Source organism: Cupressus sempervirens, chromosome 9 (genome assembly GCF_028749045.1).
Source record: "Cupressus sempervirens isolate cs-2001-9-10 chromosome 9, ASM2874904v1, whole genome shotgun sequence".
NCBI classification, from domain to species: Eukaryota; Viridiplantae; Streptophyta; class Pinopsida; order Cupressales; family Cupressaceae; genus Cupressus; species Cupressus sempervirens.
Window position 1 is genome coordinate 241806565 of NC_143126.1, and position 8723 is coordinate 241815287.

An 8723-nucleotide genomic window follows, 5' to 3' on the forward strand; every position below is an offset into this window, starting at 1 on the left:
CAAACATGGCAACTAAAGAGAGCTTGGTAACCAAAGGATAATTCTATAGAAACTATGAACTCAAAAATCATAGATAACTTAGTAATGCAAGATATTGCAACTTGGTAGAAACTACCAAACTCAAAAAATATGCAAGAGAAAAATGCAACCCAAGATGCTCCTGCATCAGTGTGAGTGTCAAAATGTAGCTAGTTTAGATTTTCATGTAAAAGAATCACAACTTAACTATAACTATCCAATTTGATTTTTAACAACTTACTATATTCTATTCCACTAAAATATAAATAATATTCTTCTTTTTTATTAATAAAACAAATACATGTCAAAATTAAAAGAAATCATAGAAGTAAGAACCTTGCCTACTATTTACCCAACACAAAAGGTAGGGATATAATTGATTATGTTTCAAAGTATTTCTTCTTATAAAGAGAACTAAACTTGAACTCCAATCGACATATCAATGACGTATTAAAAAATTGGAAGGCCAAGAAGTTGAACTATGATGTTGTTGGTAAGATTTAGTGTGAAGGAGATGGTATGAAATGATCACCTATGGAAAATTGGGGAGGAGATAAAATATTGGAAGCAAATTTGTTCATTTAAAGTAAGGGTGGGGTTTGAAGAATTGGACACTCTAAAACAAAGGAATGTTGCAATACTAAGGGGGGAAATGATAACAATACCCCAAAACAAAACAAAGCAAATTCTAAAAAAACTCATGTCCCTAGGACTCAATGTGGATCCACAATCTAAGCTCAAATGCCTTAATTAATAATATAGTTTGGATAATCTTGTTGTGTAAATCACCAACAAAAATGATGGTTAGGAATCTAATTGGGATATAAGAAAGATTGTCCTTGGCTAAATGGTGAATAAATAATTAATATAGATGCAATTTTCAAGAATTAAACCAAACAAAGTTTTAAGAATAATCATCACAACTTCATACAAAGATATTTTAAAAGAACTTATTTCTCATTAGACATATAGAGATTCTTTTCCATTACATGGCGATCTAAAAAAAAAAGAAAACAAATATTCAACTATTGATTGCAAGGAGAACCTAGAATACTCAAGTTGATAAATCATTGTTTATCCAATTCAACAAGTTTTCCCCCGCTCCCAAGTTCACTGTCTCTATTTATACTTTTTCTCCTCCCTTCATTCTAAAACATTCTTCTTTTTAAAACATGTTATTTCCCCAATTATTCCTAATTATTTCCCTATTTATTTAAGGTTTTATTTTACCAATCAAGCAACATTCCAAATAAGTAAATTTAAAAATGACAATTTTTTAATAGGTAATAGGTCAAAGTTTTGATTATTTATTATTTATTATTTATTTATTATTATTATTATTTGAAATTAATTATTATTATGTATTAAATTTGAGTATACTTGAACTTAAGACATCCAAATAAAAGGCTCACAAATTACCATTATGTTAAACCATTTCTATTTCAATTGTTAGAAAACACTAAAATGAAAAGAGACATTTCAAATTTAGTTAGTTTAAAATTTATGTAAATTTCAATTGTATTTAGAATTCTAAACTAATTTTGATTATATTAATAAGAAAGGAATTTAAAAACCAAAATGTTTGTGGTATTATTATAATAGACTACTATTTTAGTTAATTAGATTAAATTTAATTAATTACATTTTGTTAGTTTAGAAGTAAAAAAGAGAATCAATACATATCCACATATGTGTTGTTTAATTTGGTTGAAAAATAAAATTTATTCCATTAAATTTTAAGAAAATAAGCTCAAAATAAAATAATCATATTTATCAATTTCAATAATGACAAACATTTCCAAATCAATATTACCAATTCAATGAGAAGAACTTTCATTCAAGTTAAAACATAACTCTATAAAACATTTGAAGATATAAAATGGAGAGATAAACTACAAGGTAAGGATATAAAAAATAATCAATAATCTAATACGTACTAATGACTAAGTGGTTTGTGTCGGCTACTGAACAATGAAAACTTACACTTCTAAGGAGCTAGCCTCCTCTACCTCAATGATAGTATTTCCTTCTTCCTACAACCACTCAAACACTCTCAAAACCATGTCAGAAGGTCAATGTCTAATAACCATAATCAAATAAAAAGGTTGTAAATCAACTTCAATTTGATGCATTAGATTAAACAAATTTTTGAATGACCACATTAAAATACGTAACTTGAGTATCTTAGATCGTAACATCTATATGATGTTGCATATAGTAATCCATAAGAAATAAAATATCTCACAATTTTATTTAACTAATGTCATTTGATCAAAAAAATTAAATGATCTATAGTCAAAGTCCAACAACCAATTCAACCAGTTAAATATTCATAGAAATATGCTTTAAATTAGGTGTGTCCAAGGGTGAGTTGTGAAAGAAGCTTCCTCAAAGTAAGGGGTTTCACCTTATTATGTATTTTTAAGAAAAAATTTAACATGCTTGGACTTGGTTTTCTTAGTTTTTAGTGTTTGTCTAGCTGCCCCATTGTCCTCTCTACAAACAAATCCCTATATTTTTCCTCTTTTTGACTCTTTATCCAATAGACTAGGAAGTGATCTATTTTCATAGCTATGTGATTCACTTCATCCCATTGGCCCTCATCCCCATTCAAACCTAGTATTAGCCACATCTTTTTAATCTTGAACAAACTTAAAATTCTAAGTCCTAACTTTTAAAAGTCCTTGATTTAGCAACTTTTGAAAGTCTCTAACTTAGCAACTTCCAAATGTCTTGGACTTCCCAACTTTGAAAAGTCTTAGAATTACGACTTTCAAAAGTCTCTAACTTCACAATTTAAAAAAAAATCTCTAACTTATCAACTTCTACAAGTGGCTAACCTCCTAAAACTACTAATACAAGGCCAAAATGTATCCCTGAAAAAATGAGGATAACTAATCTAATAAAATTGGCCTCAAACATTCTCAAATCTAATTTTACAATTACACAAGCTCATATGATGAATATTTTTAATATTTTCTCAATACAACATTATGATTGGCTGTGCCAATTTACAAAAGTGCCCTTAATTAATGAATTGTTCATAGTTCATTTCAACCCCACTTGTAATTTTAAATATCAAAATTTATCACAAAATTACATAGCCCCAAGATGCACAGTTAACCTATGGTAAAGTAGTGAAAAAGTGTGCCTCTATGTAGGAAATTAATTATTTGTACATTCATTTTTGTGAAAAAATATAAAAAAGAATTTAAAAATGTGTAATGTCATTTTGAGAGTATAAATTATGAAAAAAAATTTCCTTATAAAAAAATATCAAAAGGAGAAAGTCATTGGGAGTGAGATAAAAGTGGAAAGAAATCAATTAATCATCTTTTCAAGAAACATGGAAAGGGAGATTTTTTGCAAGAGAAAAAGGGATTCTTCTTTTTCAAGGTGTCTATTGGTTGCAAGTACATGGGGAATCCTAATTTTTGATTGTAATGGAATGACACATTTTCTTTTCATATAGTTGGCATGTATAGAGGCCCAAGCCTATGACTTCATTTTTTATATTGAAATAATGGAGTATGTATTATGGGTGTTTGAATTCACTATCATCAACCTCAAATTTTATTGAGCTTTGTGTCACTAAAACTATTATCAACATCATGTTTTATCATTTTAGACTTTAATGTTCTTGATTTAGGAATGTTGACTTTAGATTAAGTCATTTCATTGAAAGAATATGCATTCTTCTTCTGATTGGTTCTTGATTGCAAGTGTTTGAGAAGTGGGCTTTGTATCATTTTCTTGCATTCTCTTTGTTTAATGTCCAATCCTTCTATATCTATGTGCATGGTTATGTGTAGTTTTTAATGACCTTTATTACTTTGAGTTAAAAAACATACTTAATGTTTCTATTCATTGCATGTCTATTAAGAATGAGTTGTACCACTTAATTAGAATAAATTTATCAACTCAATGATAACTTCTCCAACCATTACATGGTATCATATATACTTACATTAGGGCATTGTAAGTTAGTCAATGTTAATACTTTTTAAACTATAACTTGTTCACTAATACATCAATATTCATGAATTCCTTTTATTCCCTTCCAAAACTAATAAATGGTTGATACCTTTCTATAGAAATGATATTATAAATTATTTATTTCCTCTTATTTTTGGAAGTATTTTTTTTTATGGTGAAATGTAAAATTTGAATGATTTTTTTTTATCTATAACTTCTTAATAGCATACATACATACATACATACACACACACACATAGATATACATATACATACATACATACATACATACATACATAAAAACACACACACACACACACACACACACACACACACACACATGTATGTATGTATGTAGTGGAAATTTAATTTTGTGTCGAGGTCTTACCTATATTTTAATAAAAGAAGTTAATTGGAATTTTGGTTGTGAAATTTAGACAATGATTTGGATTTTTTCTTTCTATATCTTTCAAAAATTGCTAGTGCCACATTTAATAGCTACCTAGCTAAGTTTTAAACATAGTTAAGATTTATTTGTGTGTTAGGAGTGCACTAAGTTGACCTTTGTGATATAAGATTATCTTCAAATCTAAACGATATTGTTTAGTTTTGTATAAAGCATGTCACCTTTTCATTAAAAAATACTTAAATTTTAGTTATGATTTTAATTTAAAATATGATCCTTTCTAACAAAAAATTGTGCTACTTATGGTTTCTAAACTAAGTTTAATTTTTTATAGTATCATACTTCCTTAAAGCTAATATCTATCAAATTTGGTTAAATAATTTTACAAAGTATTAAACATCATCTACAAAATTTATTATTTACCTTATACTTCTTAATACAATTATGTTGTCCATGACCTATGGTAACCACATTTACTTTGTCAACCACATTCTACTAACCAACGTCTACGCTTAGTGAAACAATTTACTTGATCATTATTTGATGATATTCATTACTTCTTAATATTCAAATATAAAATATAAAACAAAATGTAGACACTCAAAAATGGTTTGCATCTACGGTTTCATCACTTCTTCATATTATTTTCTCCCATTTTCTCATTCTACTAACTTTGATCTTTTGGCCAAATTGATCATACTTTATCATTTGTATCATCTTTCATATCAATTTCATGTCATTTCAAAATCATTTCATATCAACTCAAAATCACTTAGAATCAGTCCTAATCATCACAAAGCATATCAAACATCCCAAATCAATCATCATTTAATTTGATCCTATATATTGTTGTGGCTTTCAATGCCTTGGAAACCTATCAACCTATCAAATCAATCTAACCTTAGTACTATTGTGGCTCTCAGTGCTAGGTCCAACTATCATTCATGTCATTGGATCTTTGATGTTGTTGAGGCTTTCAATGTTGGATCATGGCATTATCAACCATTTTCATAATATTGACAATGTCCCTCAATGTTATTATGATCAAACCTTTTCAATTAGTTTCGATCCTCTAGCATTTACAATGTCAATTAAATGTTATGGATCAATCAATTCATGTCATGTGTCCTTGGCATGTTATCAACATCAATCAATCAACCTAACCATGGCTTTGGTCTAATTTTCATTATCTCATTTGATCTATATCATCATCATATTTTCATCAAAGGATACAATCGCATTCATTTAATCAATTTGTCCAATCATCTACTAATTTTCTCTATAGGATTAAATAACTCATAATTTAATCCTATTATTCTTTGTAATTGTTCTTCATAATTATTATCCTCAATTAATTAATTTTACTAGTTAATTGGTTCATCATTCCCAAACCATGGAAATTCTTAATTTCCCAAGTTCTATTTTCCATCATTAAGTCCATTTTCTACTATTTCTTATTTTAGGGAATAAAAGGATTTTTAATTAAAATATTCCATAAAATATTGCATCATCATGACACTTGGATATGATACCTCATGGATTCTCCTTTGAAACTTGACTAGAATATGTCATAATCAAATATTCTTATTCACTTACGCATGTCCCTATTTGGCTTATTTGTCATAGATTCTTGGCTTTAAGTGGGTTGAGGTGTCTTATGGTGCATTATAGATTCTCTTCCACATTTAGCCAAGTTTGACTTCCATGCATCATAGAATCCTACAACTGGCATATTTTTTCATATGCAACATGGATTCTCAAAGGAATCTCTTGACACATCACATATCTAAGGGTGAAAAACCCAATGCTCTCATCCTCAATGCCAAATATAAAATGAGCATTCTTCCCCTCATTTCTAACTTTGGAAGTCCTTGAAGTCTTGAGTCATTGGTCCTAATTTCTTTTAGATTTTTCACTCCATCTCCAAAATTTAAATCACAACTTCAAGTATTCTCATGGAATTATCCCTATCATAGACTTTTCTTCAATATTGTGTGCACTATAGAAAAGTTGGACATATAATCATTTGGACAAGAAAGAAGTACATGGGCGCTACAAATGAAAGAGGGGGTTTATATTGCTTTCTTTATTAGTTTGGCTTTCATGGTAGACTAGTGGGTGCTAACATATGATTATTGAGTTTTTTGATTTGCTCATAATATGTTATTAATTTAACCCATTTTCTAGCTGCTACATTTTGATGAACCCGATGTGAACATGCATATCTAACTTGGGTTTACTCATTTTGTGCTTTAAGTGCAAGGAAGGAGCTCACTTGGAAGGGTATAATGACTATCTACTCTTCCTTTTCACAGCTATATTAATTAGGGGGTCTTGTCATAAGGTTAAATCCTTTCATTCTATCCATTTTGTTAGCTTGCTATCCTAGGGTGCACTCTGCTCTATTAGGGCACACTTGGGGCTCCTAGGAGCAATTTTAGGAGTTTGAAAGCCACCAAACCCCCTTTTTGCTATTTTTGACTTCCCAACTAAATCATTGATTAAGTATATGCTATTTGGGCAGACTTGGGAGTGTAGCTTTCAATATTTTCAATTTTTAGGTCTCATTTAGGGCACCATTTCCCCAAACTTTGCACTTGACTTCCCAACTGTGCCCTAAAACTTCCAAGCACACCCAATTGGGCCCCAACTACATCACTGACATAGTCTACACTATCTAGGTGCTCTTGGGGATGTTCTAAGCCATTTTGGCCTTCTAGGGTGCCACCTGCTCTATCAGAGCACACTTGGTTCACAATAGGCACATACATCAATCAGAATCTGCATATAAGGTTTCCATTTTCTTCTAGGATATAGATTAGAGGATTTTCGTGTTACTAATGATCTACTTGTAGCATGTGCCAATTGTGGGATCTACTTGTAGCATCCACCACCTTGCATCTTTACATGCCTATTCATTATCTTGACCACTTTATCCATCATTCTAGTCCTAACCATAAATTTGAGCATTCACACTGGTATTAACACTATCCCCTACTTTTTATCTCCCTGTGATATCAATATGGAAATCATAGGTCCCAAAATTGCCTTATTTTCATACCAGTTTGCCAACTGTGCTCAAAAACTACCAACTGTGCCATAAAACTACCAACTGCATCATTGACATATTTGGCACTATCTAGGTGCACTTGGTGGTCCTCAAACTCATTTTTGAATTCCAGATAGCATTTTGGGGCTTCAACAATGTCCTTAGGTAGTTGGTTAGCTCCCCTTACATTAGCTTGCCCAAATCTGCATTTTGCATCACCTAGTCTTCATTACCTTCACTTAATACATCATTTACAAGGTCATAACCTCTATTTTTCATCTCACAACTGATCATAATATCAACCCCAACATCTTAGCTCCTTAGCATATCACTTCGATAACTATACCCTTCACGATCAACAAACCTTCATCTTGACTTACCAACTACACCCAGAAACTACTAACATTTCCCAAACAAGCCCCAACTACATCAGTGATGCAATTTCTATTGTTATGGTGCACTTGGCACGATTGGGGTGCACTTGGGTACCTACATGACCATTTTGGGCCTCTGAACTGCACTTTAGGACCCCAAAACTGCATCTAGGAGCCTCTATACCTACCCATTATACACTTGACCCAAAATTGCATCTTGCACCTAAAATTTCACTCTTCATCATAGGAATTGTCCATATTGAACATCCACTTAGTATCACCACCATTTTTATTCCCTGAAACAACATTTTCAACCCCCAAAACCTATGAACTTAGTCAAAAATCTAAGCAAAAGTATGAACTCTAGAGTATTACATTGTGTCAATCGATGATAGATCTTGGTCATGGTCATTTCATCATTTTATTTGGTCAAATGCTACCTATTTCAAGGTATTTTTGGATTTTTCATTTTGATCTTATCACTTTTTATCTTGTTTTTGGTCAAGATCCAAAATCTATTGTCATAACATTAAACTCTTAGGTTAATACCTTGTAAAGGTTCCACCTAAGTTCAAAACTTTCCATATACCCTTTTCATAGCATAATCACATCCCTAGAAGCCCTAAATTTCATTCTAAGTTACCCTAGTGGTATATCCCTTTCATCTTGCATTATTCAAAATCCTTAGCATCATTTTCACTACCAAACCCTATCAAAATGTCCATCAACCAAATTGCCTTCTTGATCATTTACCCTCATTTTACATATCCCAAACATCATTGTCAACCCTTTAAAACCATCCTTGGCATAGTCTATCTTCCATACATAAACCTTTGGCATCCTTACCAAGTCCAAAATATAACCCTAATTGTCATCTTGCATATGTTAGAGTCATTTTCAT